A 15,018-nucleotide genomic window follows, 5' to 3' on the forward strand; every position below is an offset into this window, starting at 1 on the left:
TGACGATTAATAGTGACATGTGAATTTGACTGGATTAAGAGTGCTAGCTGATTAGGAAAGCCTTCTGTGAGCTTAGGTGCTGTATCTGCTCCCTCATCTGTTCCACCGTGGCACTGTCCCCTGTCCTGCTTTCCGACTGTCATGGACTGAGCATCTTCCATGTCCTGCTCTTCCACCATGATTTTTCTGCTTTGGAGCTTGATGACCATGAACTGAATCCCCTCAAACCATAGGTCAAATTGTATCTCTCCTTCTTTGAATTGTGGTGTCAGGTTTTGTGTCTCAGGGACAGGAAAGCTAAATAACACAAAGCAGAAGTACAATGATATCATGTCTCTGTCACTGGAAAATTCCAAGTTCTAGGGTTACCTAGGAGTATCTGCATGTGGGATAAAGTGTTACAAATTTTTACATTTGCAGCTTGGAAAGATTTTATTGGTAGCCTGGTTCTTCTGCTGTATCATGCATTCATTTTATGTCTTGCAGATGAGGGCCTTTCAAGGAAGAAAACACATACATCTGCTGCCTGTTTGGCAATTCACACATGCTTAGCCCATCCTGCCTCCACACGCTTTTGGCTGGCAGTGATGATGGGGTATAACCCAGTACCTTATACCTGCTAGGCAAGTGCTCTACCAAAGAGCCATACACCCAGATTTAAGGAAAAACAAAAACAAAAACAAAGGTGATTCAGAACGTTTGCCCTGGAAATGAACTGCATGTCCCAAAGTTGCTGATGACTCCCAACCGGAAGGGCGGAGACAAAGGGAAGGATGACAGCCTGGGAAGGGGACCCCTCCTTTTTCTGCAGCCTGATAATGCTGGTTATGGGATCAGCCTGAGCGCTTGGTTTGGCTGGAGGAGGTGACATTTCCAGAAGGGAGAGTGCGTACATGCACAAGCAGGTGTGACCCTGTAGCATTCATGTTCACCCCCTCCAACTGTGCTGGTGTGCAAGCCCTGGTTTCCTTTTCTTGTGTGTGTGTGTGTGTGTGTGTGTGTGTGTGTGTGTGCGTGTGGTACTAAGGATTGAACCCAGGGCCTTTTTACTGAGCTACATCCCCATCCACTTTCTATATTTTATTTTGAGACAGGGTCACAGCTAAATTGCTAAGTTGTCCAGGCTGAGCTGAAACTTTGGATCCTTCTGCCTCAGCACCCCCAGGTGTGGCCACTGCTCCCGGCATCAGTTTCCTCTTTAAACCAGGAGACAGTGAAGCAACTGAGCCTGGTGCACGGCTATCCAGAAAGTACTTGTGCTCTCCACCTCTCAGGTTCCCTGACTCCTTCTCTGTGGTACAGTGTGGCCTCCTGATGTTCCTGGAAACCAGCAGATAGGCCTCCTCTGCTAACCTGCCCTGGCGAAGCCCCAGCTCGCTAACTTCTGCCTGGCAGGTGAGACAGCAGCGGCGGTTGGATTGGTTATTTTTAGCATGCTACAGAGGATGACGTGTGCAACTTCCAAGGTCACGTACATGGATCGGGGCTTATCAGACTTACGCACACAGACCTGGGGTGCAGGGAAGAGGAAACTTCAATAGGATGACGCCAGGAGCAGGACTCGTCCTGGGCTGGGCAGGGCATAGGCCCTGCATGGTTTGTTCTAGCCAGGCACGCAGGGTAGGCATCCAGCCTGTGGCGCTGATTCCTGACGATGTCACCCTCTCCCAGCTCTAGACCTCGATCAGAGCGGTGGTAGGGGGTCTGTGCTCCCCCACCTCCTCCCCCAGCACCATCTCAGCAGAGGGGCAGGTGGCAGGCCTGGGCAGACTTACTGCCCTTGAGGCCAGTCAGACAGGCTGCAGACTGACCTTCCCCAGGGCTGCGCACGTCTGTGCGTCCTCCCTGCAGTTTCCTGCTGTGCAGCCCGTTTGCTCTGCTTTTATTTTTCTGTTTTTATTTCCTCAGCACTGGGGGTGGAATCCAGGCCTCTGGCTGCTACATGAGTGCTCAGCCACTGAACCACATCCCGGCCAGTGTTGAGCCCATCAGAGGGGACTGGGTCCTCAAGGTGGACTAAAGCCCTCTCCAGGGAGTGGGCTCTTTCTCTGAGGCTGGGATGTGGCAAGACCCAGAGGTCCGGCTACCAGGAGTGAGTTGTTAAGAACCTGGCCGGGAACCCTCTTTAACTCTTCACTACTCCCCAAACATCTGCTCCTTCTCCACATCTCACCATGGGGGCCTCGCAGGGGCCCCACAGGTCTGGTGCCACATTCTTGGATTTCCAGAACCATGACCCTAACAAACCTCTTTTACTTATGAATTACCAGATCTCAAGCATTCTGTGATAGCAACAGAAAATGGATTAAGGCCCCGCTTTGTACTTACTGCTCTTAGATGCTGTTGAATCCTCCATTTCCCAGGCCTCTTCCTGATACCCTCCAGCAGGGCTTCACATCCTGTGTGTCCTGCCTTAGCACCCTGTCACCCTGCTAACACACACTGTCACAACCGTCTGCCTCCTGACGGTTGCTGTGTGCAGCTCCAGGACCTTGTACAGCCTGTGGGTAAATGAGTAAATTATACAAACTTGCCAATTTTGAGACAGCTTTCCTTCCTCTCGGCCCCCACAAGCACTTTATGATTTTGCATTAATTTCTCTCAAGTGAAAATGAATCACATTGCTTTTGCTTCAGGAATTTCATAGCCACCCACTGAAGCCCTCAGAGATCTAGGGAACCAGAAGATGGGAATGAGCCATGATGAGCTGCCACATTATGAGCCCAAAGGAGTGAGTAACCATGGACTGAAACCTCTAAAAAGGTGAGCTGAAAAAACCTCCCAACTGTATAAGGTGACTGCCTTAGGTATTTTGTAATAGTAACAGAAGCTGGCTAACACAGTTTGCAGTGCCTTGGCAGGGCCAGAATTCAGAGATTTGGCATGGAAGCTTCCTGGGGACAACAATAACCATTTTAAGGAGAGGGTGGAGAGACAAACAAAGCCCTAACCTTGTTTCTGAAGGGTTCTCCTTGTCCTACACTTGGAGGCTGTTTCTGCAGAGCCTAGAATCCCTCAGGGTACCAGGACCTGGGTGAGACCTTGCCTGAAGTCCTTCCTTGACTTCTCTTTGCATTAACAAAATGAGCTGCAGGGGATCTGAGAACATGTTCCTTCAGGGGTAGAAATTACACACTTGTAACAGCCAAAACAGTTATTTGAGTAATAACTATCCTAGCACAGGTCGGAGGAGCCTAGTAAATGTTGCCCTTGTTTGAAATCCTCCCCCGGCCCCACCCTGCCGCCTTCCTAGGGCCCAGCAGGTTGGAAGGGGAGTGACTGGTTTCTGCTTGTTTGTGTTTCAGAGCCAAGCTGTCTGGAACCGCTGTCTGCCAGCTCCCCGCCGCCCCCCATCCCAGAAACATACCCAGCAATCAGGAGCCACTGCTGCCCCTGGGCTGCTGAGACAAACGCTGAAGAGCCCAGAGTGGTCATTAGCTGAGGGCGGAGACTTTGATGGTCACCGTGAAGCCCACACTGAGTAAGGCTTCTGCCCTTGGTCTCCTGCGAACTCAAGGATGTGAGGTGGGAGGCCCAGGCCTCAGCTAAGCCCACGGTGCAAGCTGGAAGTCGGCCTGCGCCCGTCTCTAAGCCCGGACACCGGTCTCTAAGCCTAGACACCCCTCTCTAAGCCCAGACCCCTCGGCTGCACTCTCGGGGGTAGACTGAGGCACCTGGCTGGAGCACTCCTTGTGGCTTCTGCTCACGGTTATCCCCAGAGCGGGTGGGAACAACCCAGGGTGAGCGGGGCCAGTGTGACCCGGTCGCCTGGGGCTGTCTGATTCCTTGCACTCCTCCTGAGATGAGATGGTGCACACCTATAATCCCAGCTACTTGGAAAGCTGAAGCGGAAAGAAAGACCTCATCTCAAAGTTAAGAATAAAACGGGGCTGAGGATGTGGTTCAGTGGAAGAAGACTGCCTGGCATGGGCAAGGCCCTGCCCTTTGTCCCCAGCGTCCCCCACCAATCCGCATATCTCCATAGGGTCCAGGATTTCATGGGACTCCTCTGCTGTGGTGAAAGGGCTTTCCAAGTGGCAATGTGAGATTTTACCCTCAGCGGGCTTCCGGCCTCAGCCCTGCGCAGCAGCTCCCTGTCCCGTCTCAGAACTCGGCTCATGGCCCAGCAGCTCCTGCCGGAGATCCAAGCCCTGTCTTCCTCTGATCATTCTGGCTCCCTGCCTGGTCCCGGCTTCACAGATGACCGGCCTCCACCTTTCTCCAAGCCCTCTATGCTGTTTCAGGTCAGTCCTGCACCCCAAATCTGTGTCTGTCCCCGCCCTGCAGCCCCTCGAGGCCACCATCAGCGGACAGGGTGAGTGGGGTAGACACACACGGCCCCTGCGCCTCCTGCCATAGCTCTTTGACTGGGCTTCAGGGTGACGGTCCAAGACCTTGGCAGCCTCCTCAGCCATGCATCACATTCTTCATTTTTTTTCAATTTTTGTTTTTCACATTGTTAGAGTACATAAAGATCACCTTCCTTGTGGGAGCTGCTACATGTGCAGAACACATCTTCACCCCTACCTTCATCTCTTGGTCCCCTTCCTATTTGCAAGACTTCTATCTCTCTGTTTCCTATTATCTATCTTTTTGGGTTTCCCAAAATAAAAACCATGCAGTATTTAAATTGTGTGTCTGATTTATTTCAGTTTAAATTATGATCTCAAGGTGCATCTATTTTCCTAAAAATGACTCCAACTTATCCTTTGTGGCAGTATAATACTCCATTGTGCATAAATACCACATTTTCTTTACCTGTTCATTTACAGATGGGCACATAGCCTACTTCCAGGATTTAGCTATTGGCCTGCACCTTCCTTAAAGACCTGTGTTCTAGTCACACAGCACTGACTCTCACGAGCCTTTGATGTGTGTGTGAGCCTTCCTTTCTCTCTCTTGCAGATACTTCTCACCTGTCCCTCATGCCCAGCCCATGTGTCCTGTCCTCCCTTCCCACCCTTGGGTCTCTGGCCTCACAGCCACAGCATTCTGAGTGCAGCTTGGTCAGACCACGGAGGCGGAGAGACAGAGCGGGCAGCAGCCCCCCGCTTCAGTGGGCTCTGAGAGGCCCCACAATTTCCTTACCCGCAGCTTAACCCAGCTCCTCATCCACGCTTCATCTCCTGCAGATTCCCTGCGGGCCCCTTGGTGGTCCTGAGGGCCGTGGGGAGAGGCTGAGGGGTGGGCAGTAGGGTGCCCTGTGAGGGGGCGCAGAGGCCACGAACACCAGGTGCACCTGCCTGCCTATCAAGATCTAGCTGCAACCTTCCCGGACACCACTGGGAGATTTGGGTCAACGCAGGAGTTTTGGACCAATCCCAAATATGAGGGGGCAGTTTTGAAATTGCAGTTTGGCCACCGAAATATAATAATTCTCAGGGTATCTGAATGGTTTACTGGGAGCAACAGTGTTTTTAGTAGTACTAGGAATTGAACTCAGGGCCTCATATCTATCATCTATCATGTATCTATCAGTCTACCTTTACTTTTCATCTCTCTACCATTTATTGTCTATCTTTCATCTATCACCCATCATGTATGTATCATCTGTCATTTATTTATCATCTACCTATCATCTATCTACCTACCTATCATCTGTCATTTGTCATCTATCATCTACCATCTATCATTGATCTGTTTGTTTTGAGGCATGGTCTCACTGAATCACTAACTTGCCCTGGCGGGGCTCACACTTTCGATCCTCTCGCCTCGGCCTCCCACAGTGCTGGGGTGACAGGTGTGCCCCACCATACCTGGCTGGGCAACATGACAATGGATGAAAGCTGTTGTAGAGTATCGAGGCTGCCTGGTGCCATAATTTCTGTGATAGTGACTGACACTGGGTTCTGCCGGCGGTGGCCATCTGCCAACCCCTGCCCAGTCCCCTGTTCCATGAGTGGAGTGCTTGGAATGGACACGCCCGCCCAGGCTTCCTCCTGTCCGGTCTGCTCCTCTCCCTATATGGACTGTGGCTCGACTCTAAGGAGAACCACTGCTGCCCAGGCTCTCAGGGGCTGAGAATCCTCCTGTTCCTCTGCTCTCCTGGCCGCATCGTGTAACCTGTGGCCAGCAATCCCTGTTGTGAGTCCTCTGGGTGATCTGAGCCTCCAAGTCTGGAAGTTTCCCTGGCCTAGAGGATCAGGAAAGCCAGAACTCGGGTAACCAAGGTAAAGTCAGGGCGGGAGCCTGAGGAGGGTGGGATGCAACCTGAGCCAGAGGAGGCCAAGGAAGTTCTGGGAAACTGCTCTGAATGCTATTTTCAGCCAGGGATTCATCTCCTGCAGGTGTAGCCTATGAGTGGGCTGGGCCAGCTTAAAGGGCCTGCAGCCAAGCAGACAGGTAGGAAAGTACTTGCAGGTGTTTCGTAGGTCACCCAGACCTCCTGGGAATGACAGCTTGTGGTCAGTCACCTCCTCCGCTGTCCAAAGGATTCGGCTTTGTCAGTGTCTTTCTGAGAAAGCTGTTCTGGGTTCGATGTGGCATTAGGGAAACTGAACTTGTCTTTGGCTGAGTCCAGTCCTCTTATCCAATGCAGCAATCGCTGTGCAGTGTTCCCCATGGAGGCCGGGGACTCCTGACACAGCAGCCTTATGGAAAGTCTTCCTGGCATGGCCCAGAGCACCTCTCACCTGGTGTGAGTGCTCATGCCTTAACAGTGCTCTGCAGGAGTTCACTGACGCCTCTCCACTTCGGAGCTCTGATTGGAGCGGCACCTGTCCACTCCCTCTTCCGTCCGAAGACGCTCTCTCTGCCTCTCCTAGTCTGTTTCTTCCCTCAGGAAAACGAATCCTTATTTTCTTCCAAAGTTGCCAGCATGCACTTGTTTTCAGAGCTGCAGAAACTGCAAGTGAAATGTTTGTGGAGCAGAGAGATGGGGAAAGGGCCCAGGAAACCAAATTGTGCATCAAAGTACGGGGCTAAGTGGGCGTGAAGGGGAGAAGCATCAAAGCTAGAGCTACGTGGAAGGAAGGCTGACCAGACCAGGTAATTTAGGTTCGGAGCCCACAGACGGGCCCACTGGAGAGCTCCCTGGCCAGAGGACTTGTGTAGGAGTTGAGCAGGACTAATCAGAGCCAAACTAAAATTATGGCCACTAAAACCCCCAGGTCCCCAGTCTGTGAATTGCTGCCAACTCAGGGCACAGCAATCTTGTACTTCACAATTGGTATTTTGGATCTAACTTCAGGGCTTTGCCTAATCCTGATTAAGTTTAATCTTGTTTATTCTAATCAGTAGAAGCCATTGAACCTTGTTTCTGGAATGTGTACTCTGTCCCTTTCAACTTTGTGTCATGTGTCAAGTTTTTTTTTCTTCATGCATCAAGTTTATAACCTCACTTTGATCTCCATGTTTAAATCATGGACAAGAATGTTGACCAGCAGCTCATTAGAGGCTGCCTTTCAAGCTGAGACCTATTCTGACTATTGGTTGTTCAGCTCGCTGTTTGTTCACGTGTTTATTAGTTCCTGGGTACCACACTGCTCAGGGACAATGGGATTTGGTTCTGATGATGCTGGGTAGAAGGCAGTTAGAAAGTCTCTGGGAGCCCCCTCTGTGTCCATAGGCCCTTCTAAGGAAATTGTATCAGTCAGCTTTCTGTCACTACAACTAAATGCCTGAGATCAGTAATTTATACAAAGAGGTTTGTTTTTGCTCACACTTTTGGAGATTTCAGCTCATAAGCAATTGGCCCTAAAGCCTTTCGGCCTGTGGCAAAGTAGCATATCATTGTGAGAATATGTAAAACCACTCACCTCCTCATCCTAGAAACACAAGGGGAGGAGAGGAGCCATGGTTCCATACTCCTAAAAACCTAAAGTCTTTCCACTAGGCCCCACTTCCTGGAGGGTTCACCATTAGCTCTGCTCTGGGGCTCAAATCTTTAATCCATGGGTCTTTCGGGACTACATACAAATCACTGTAGGCAATTTCCTATGTGAGGCAGTGTTAGGAACATTTTATACTATAAGAGCTTATCTTCTTCCAGCTACATCTGATTGGACCTGACTCAAAAGCAGCACAGTTATAGACTTTCCATGGCCTTTGAGAGCTTGAGGTGAAAAGCCCTGCCTAGATGGGGGCGAGCTGGTCCACTCCAGCGAAAGATGGAGAGGTCACGAAGGAGCTGAGGATGATATGTTGCCCAGGGAAGCAGTACCCTTCTTAACATGGAGGAACTACATCTCTGAGGAGAATCAGGCTTTCATTTGTAACACAGTGAATTAGCATAACTTGGGAACTCAACTGCTGCAAAATACTTAGAAATCTTGGACATATAACTGAGCAACACAGAAAAGAAATCTCTAAGGCCCAAATGGAAGAAGAATGAGTGGAAAACCTCCCTGGTAAATATGTGACCCAAGGCCAAGGCCGCCCTGGTGGCAAGAGGCTTGTCATCTGTGCTGGGAACAACTACAGGTAAGATCAGAGCCACAAAGCCTACTTCTTACAAAGAGGTTGATCCGAAGCTGTTGCTTAAAGCTAGGATTCCTTATGGGCTACGCAGTTCAGTAAAACAATGAGCTAAAGTGGACCCACCCAGTATCTGAGGGAGCCAACGAGGACACTGGTCTGCTTTGTCTTGGATCTGGAGGGAAAGAGGAGCCCTGGGAATCTGTGGTCACAGTCTGTACCTTGGCTGAAGTTGGTTCTCATTTATAGCACCAGGGTGGTCCAGAAATCCTCATGCTAAGACAGTAACGTTCAAGTGGGCTGCAGCTGAGGATGCTGGCAGCCTGGAGAGACTGGCAGAAGCGAAGGCCAGCCCCCCCCCCAAAGGACACGCCCTGCTCTTGTTCTTGCAGGATTCCCACAGATGGAGTGGGACTGTGAGTTCGAAATGAAAAACTCCCTTGGAAATCCACCGTGAGCATGTGTCACAGGACGTGACTAAGAACTTTCTAAAATGGAACTATCAAAAATTCTTATGCATATATGCTCACAATTATTAAGGACAAAGTATTGAAAACTGCAAGGAAAAATATGATAAAAGTGGTACTCATATACACCGAAAAAATATATTAAAATGTATGAAACAACACATCTATATACAACAGAAAATAACTCATAAACTGAAAGCTAGAGTTAGAGAAATTGCCCAGAATTCACTGCAAAGCGTTAAAGAGATAGAAAATACTAAAAAGATGTTAAGAGACATGGAAGATAGACTCAAAAGACTTAATATGTATCTAACAGAAGTTTAACAAAGAAAAATAAAAAAGTTAAGGAAAGTTAGTGTTTTCTAGAGTTGATGAGAGACATATATCATACATTCAAAACTCACAGGGGTCGCGGGCAGAGTGACTTAAACTGCACCCACTCCAGTAAAAGTGCAGAACCTCAGAGATTAGAAATAGGTCTCAAAGCAATCAGAGCAATCTACAAAGCAACGATAATTAGATCATTACCAGCTCGCTCTGCAGAACTAACAGGAACTTGAAAATCATAGAAGATGATTGGAAAGCTGGTTAAAAATTTTCATCGCTGGCTATCATTCAAATGTGAGAGCAAAATAAAAATATTTTTAGACCAAGATTGAGAGATGCTGATGCTGCCATTTAAAGAATTAAAGAATGTACTTCAGGAGGATAAACCTGAAAACAAAAGGAAGTGTCACGATGCAACCAAAAATGACAGACAGGGCTGGAAAGGCAGCTGTGGCAGGCACGTGGTCAGTTTGTTCCAGGCGCTGGGTTCAAAAAGAGAACAGGAGAAGAATGAATAAGCAGAGATGAAAACCTGAGCAAACATGAGCCGAATAAAGTAGTGATAATTATGAATGATGATAATTAATTTGGGGCATAACAAAGGGGGCCACATATTGGATACTTAAATAAAATACGAGCAGAAACGATTGCAATTGTAATGTTAAAATTTAGGAAGAGATCGCTGATGAAGGCAAATATGCACGCTAAGGCAGACATAGAAATGTGCTGATTTCCTGGGTCTCCCTTCTAGAAAGGATTGCAGATGTGAGGGTGTCTAACAGCTTCTAGCGTCTTCTTACATACACAGTTCTAGCTAGGATCTGGTTCCTGGAGCACCCAGACTTGTGCCATATGCTAAAAATGCACAGAAGGGAAAGAAGGAAGGAAGGAAGGAAGAAAAAAGACAGGCAGACAGAAAAAAACTGACACATAACGTCTAATGTAGTAGAGGAATAAAATTGAACTAGTAAGAAAAAGTCAGCAAAAATAGAAACACAACATAACATGGTAGAAATAAATGTAAACATATCACACTAGTTAAAAGCCAGAGATTTTAAAATACTGCATGATCTCACTTCCAAGTGGCATCTAACAGAGTTGTGCTTACAGAAGGACAGGGCAGCGTGATATTCCCAGAGGATGAGGAGGGGACGCTGGGGATGGGAGCTACCGGTGCTGATCAAACTGCACAAAGTTCCTGGGGAAAGGGAGAGGAAGTTCTGAGGTCTGCTGCATAACAGAGTAACCTTAGTCAGTAGCAAAGGCTTACACATTGCAAAATTGCTAAAAGAATGCATTTCAAATGTTTTTACTACCAGAAAATAAGTACTACCTGTGAATTGAGGGATGCGCTAATTTACTTGATACAATCATTGCACAATATGTCAACACCTACCTAGCAAATATACATCATTTTCACATATCAACTAAAAGTCCTAAAACATTTAAACATTGAGATTGTCAGATTATATGAAGTGGGAAAAGACAAAGCCCATCAATAAGCTGTTAGTAAGAAGCACACGTTAGATACTGGTCTTCAGGAAAGGCTCGGTGTAAAAGGCAGCACCAGCTAAAGGAAAGCTGGATCTGCTGTGGCTGGAACTGAAGCGATAGGATTATTCGGGACAAAAGTGGTGTTGGGTGAAGAGTCTTAACAATTACACAAATACTTAGGGGAGCATCAGTTTGAACATGGATGCATTAGTAATATAACTTTAAAACATAGAAACAAAAATGGACAGACTTAAGAAATTGGTAGCTTGGTAAGCATAGGGGTGGATTTTTATATTTTGCTCCAGGTAACTCAGAGATTAATCAAAGCAAAAAATTAGTAAGAGTACAGAAGATGTGAATGATACTTAGTAAATTTGGTCTAATGGCCATATATCAAGTCCTGTGTCCATTTTCCTCATTATTTCTTTCTTGTCAAATTATTGTGACAGTTATTTAATAAGAAGGCCTCTCTCTCTTTGTTTTTCTGTCTCTCTCTGTCTGTCTCTGTCTCTCCCTTCCACCCTCTCTCTGTCTGTCTCTCTCTGTCTTGTCTTTTTGAGACAGGGTCTCACTATGCAGTTCAGGCTGGTCTCACTTTATAGCCCAGGCTGGTCTCGAACTCGCAATGATCCTCCTGCCTCAGCCTTCCCAGTGCTGGGATTACAGGCATGCATCACCACGCCTGGCTGCTGAGTGCCATTTGAAATCATTTGAGAAGGGAGACAATGGAACTCAGAAACTAAATGCAAATCCATATGTCATTGGAACCCTTAAAAGGGCTGCAACCCCAACAGTTTCCTGCTGGGTGCTGGAGGAGGCCAAGGGCAGCACCAGCCTGCCTCTGGAGAGCGTGTGGGTCGCTGCAGCTCCGGGGGGCTGTGACCAGTCAGGTCGCCTCCTTCACGCCAGCTCCGGGGCCACAAAAGCTGGAGCAGCCACCTCGTGGGCCCTTGGCTCCCTGGCCTGTGGGAGAAAAGAGGCACGGTGCCACGCGAGTTCTAGTTGCAATGGGTGACTAAGACTCGGAAACATTTCAAAAGGGCACATTTTAAAAAGGGTATGCTCGGTGGTGGAGTACTTACTTACCCGCACCAGGCCCTGGGTTCAACCCTAGGTATCCAAAGTTAAACTAAAAACAAAAACAAAAACAAAAACAAAACAACAACAACAACAAAAACGACAACAAACTAGACGTTTTAGGGCCAGGGATTTGGTTCAGCGGCATAAGCGCCTGCTGGAGAAGCATGAGGTCATGAGTTCGATCCTCTCTCCCCACAAAAACTGCACACACACAAAAAAGCCAGCGTAGCCGTGGCTGTGCGCAGCGCCTGCAAACCTATGGTGGGACTCAACTTGGCCCCACCGGGAGGCTGCGGGCTTCTGACCCTCGCCCTCGAGGTTTGAAGGAGGGAGGGGCCAGGGCCTCTGGGGCTGGTGTCCAGAGACCATGTGTGTGGCTTGGGAGTGTCCAGAGCTGGTCCTGCGGTTGCCAGGCCCATCGCTGGTGCAAGAAGGCAGCTTTCTGTCCCGCTCCGCTCCTGCATTTGCGGAGGTTGGGGGTGGGTGCAGCGGCCTGCACAGCCCACGTGTGCCCAAGAGGCTCAGGCAACCGTGAAACTGGAGCATGAGAAAGCTCAGTTCCTTCAGGGTGGTGAGCTGAGTCCCCAGCACCTGCCTGGCTCCTCCCCTCCCCTCCCGTCCCCTCCCCTTCCCTTCCCTCCCCTTCCCTTCCCTTCCCTTCCCTTTCTTTCTCACTTCCCTCCTTCCCTCTCCCCTTTCATTCGCTCTTTCTATACTGGGCATTGAACCTAATTTCTTCAGTACGGGGCTTTGAGACCTGAGCTCTATCCCCAACTCTTTCAACGCTTTTTATTTTTTATTTTGAAACAGAGTTTTGTTGAATTCTTAAATTGCCCAGGATGGGCTTGAAACTGTGATCCTCCTGCCTCAACGTTCCCGAGTATTGAGATTACAGGTGCTACTACCCCCAATTCAAGGTTGCTTTGATGTAAATAGTGCATTCTCTGTCTAGCTGGCCAGTGCATGCCTTAATGAGCCCTTAGAGGAGCACTGTGTCTTTCCTATTGCTTCTCGTCTCCTGTACTGTCTCATCTGGCATTCCAGACCTGGTCCTTTTCACATTTCAAAACACAGTGCAGCGCAGAGCTGAGCTTCTCCTGCTCCTGGGCTCAGGCAGCTCTGGCCCCAGCTGCTGATTTCAGCTCAGGAGGAGTGTGGAGAGAGAGGTACCCGCTGGTCTGTCCTCAAGGAGCTGCAGGGCGAGGAGGGCTTGAGGAGAGGTCTTCTCAACTGACCATCCTGTTGTTGGTGTGGAAAGGGTCTGGGGTGCTTTGGGGGACAGCTGCTGTGGGGTGAGCAGAGCACCCCTCAAGGTGCACACCCCTGCAGCGGCTGAGCGTGTTGCTCCTCTGGGCTTGTGGGCTGGAAGCCTGGGCCTCAGCGTGTGGTGCTGAGGTGGTGAAACCTTCCAGTGCAGGCACAGGGCTCCGCTCTGGCAAATGGGCTGGCTCTTTGAAGTGGATTTGCATTGAGCAAGGCCTTCGCATGCCTTTGCCTCTTCTGAATGGGGTCGGTTCCCTCTCTGTGTCTGGTCCTGTTGTAATGGGGCCAGGGAGTCCTTGCTAGGACAGTAATACCATGAACTCTGTACCTTCCAGCCACTAGCATCTTTCTCTTCTCTTGGAAGTCACCCAGCCTTGGGTGCGGTATTACAACTGCACAAAATGGTCTGCTGCCCCAGAGCTCTTGGTTCCTGTCCCTCTGCCAATCATCTCTGCTTCACACACAGTCACAGGAATCTCGGGGTCCGCCAATCACCCAGACGGCTAGCCTAAGGTGGCAGGTACTTTACCTTCTTTTCAGGTTCTTTATGCTCCAGTCCCTCCAAGCCACCAGACCACCTGATGAGCTTTCCACTTTCAAAAATCTCCGATCTAGAGACAGGTGCCAGGATCTGTTACGGGTTGAATTGTGTCCTCCAAAAAGAAATGTTGAAGTCTTCACTCTTTGTCTCTCAAGATGGGCAGCTGAAAACAGGGTCAGTGCATCAGATCTAATTAGATAAGATGTGGTCCTGTGGGGACAGTGGTGTCCTTACATGAAGAGGTGATGAGACAAGACAGAGACACAGGCACGACCTGGCTACATGGCGATGGGTGCTGATTCTCTGACTGATGTTCTCTGAATGCTGTGTGTGGGATCCTAACCCTGGTTCACCTTTGTTGGGTCCAACCCATAATTCAGCGCAACCAGAAAAACCCCATCTCATTCCCTCAGTTAGAGCAGGACCTCTGCTCCACCCAGAGAGCCCCAGTGGGCTGTGATCAGGGTGCCCTGCGTCCAGGGCTCAAGGGTAAGAAGACAGATGCCGGGGGAAGTGGGCAGAGCCAGCTCCTCTCCCGGAATGCTGTGTTCCAAGAGCTGGGCTGTCTCCGAGAGATCCTCGCCTGCCTTTGGACCACCTCTAGGCTGGCCTGGGTCCAGACAGCTCTGGAGAGGTCGGGGGCTGCTTTGGGAACTTACTATGTTTCTCTGCTTGAACCAATATGTATTTTCCGAATGGAGTCTCACCATGGAGAACATCTCGGGTAGAACTGAAAGTGGACAGTGTCACAAAGCAGCAAGCACCCAAGAGAGTCAGGCTGGCCTTGTTTGTAGGGGACACAGTGAGTGTTTCAGGGCAGAATGCTTCCCTGGCCTCTGCCCAACTCCGTCCCCAGGGGCTGCCCACTTTTCACAGAATGGATGTTAGGTTTGCTGGTCCCCGGATCACCCGGAAGACCACTTGGACAGACACCCGGCTTTTTGTGGTGTTAGAAGTTGGCTGCTTGGGGCTAATGGGATCTGAGGTGGCCTGGCCGTGTACTAGCCCGGCTCTGTGTGGGGAGGCTGCTCCTGGGGAGCAGTCAGTGCAGTCAAGGTTAGGTTAGCACTGTCATTTGCAAAGCCACCTGAGGACAAGGGGCTGGTGGTGACCCAAAGCTGAAATCAGAGAGGTGGCCTTGTTGAGCAGGCTCGCTTCTCTTGGAGTGTCTCATTTCTGATCACCTTCTCTATCTTTGCTTTTTTTGTTTGTTTGTTTTGTTCTTGTTTTGTGAAACTGGGAGGAAGCAGTCAGATGGGCAGAATCCTTTATCTGCTGCCACCTCGGGGGTTGCCAGTTCACGGGTGTGGGACATCCTTGGATCAGGTACAAGCCAGCCTGGGCAAAGCTGCTCAACCTGGTGCCCCAGGGGAGGGTGGGTAAGCAGGACTCGGGGGCACGGCACTTCCTGATGCCCTCTGCCTGGGGTTT

At 49.6% G+C, this 15,018-nt stretch overlaps 1 long non-coding RNA gene across 1 annotated transcript; it reads left to right on the forward strand.

The window, feature by feature from the left end:
* The first annotated feature begins 1,040 nt into the window (after window positions 1-1,040).
* LOC134473879 (uncharacterized) lies at window positions 1,041-4,617 on the forward strand. The gene is made up of 4 exons (XR_010044359.1): window positions 1,041-1,395; window positions 2,637-2,763; window positions 3,306-3,481; window positions 3,986-4,617. It is a non-coding gene; the product is annotated as an uncharacterized LOC134473879 (long non-coding RNA).
* The last annotated feature ends 10,401 nt before the right edge of the window (window positions 4,618-15,018 follow it).

This window comes from Cavia porcellus, unplaced genomic scaffold (genome assembly GCF_034190915.1).
Source record: "Cavia porcellus strain 051 isolate PalLab524CR breed Dunkin Hartley unplaced genomic scaffold, mCavPor4.1 scaffold_29, whole genome shotgun sequence".
Lineage (NCBI taxonomy): Eukaryota > Metazoa > Chordata > Mammalia > Rodentia > Caviidae > Cavia > Cavia porcellus.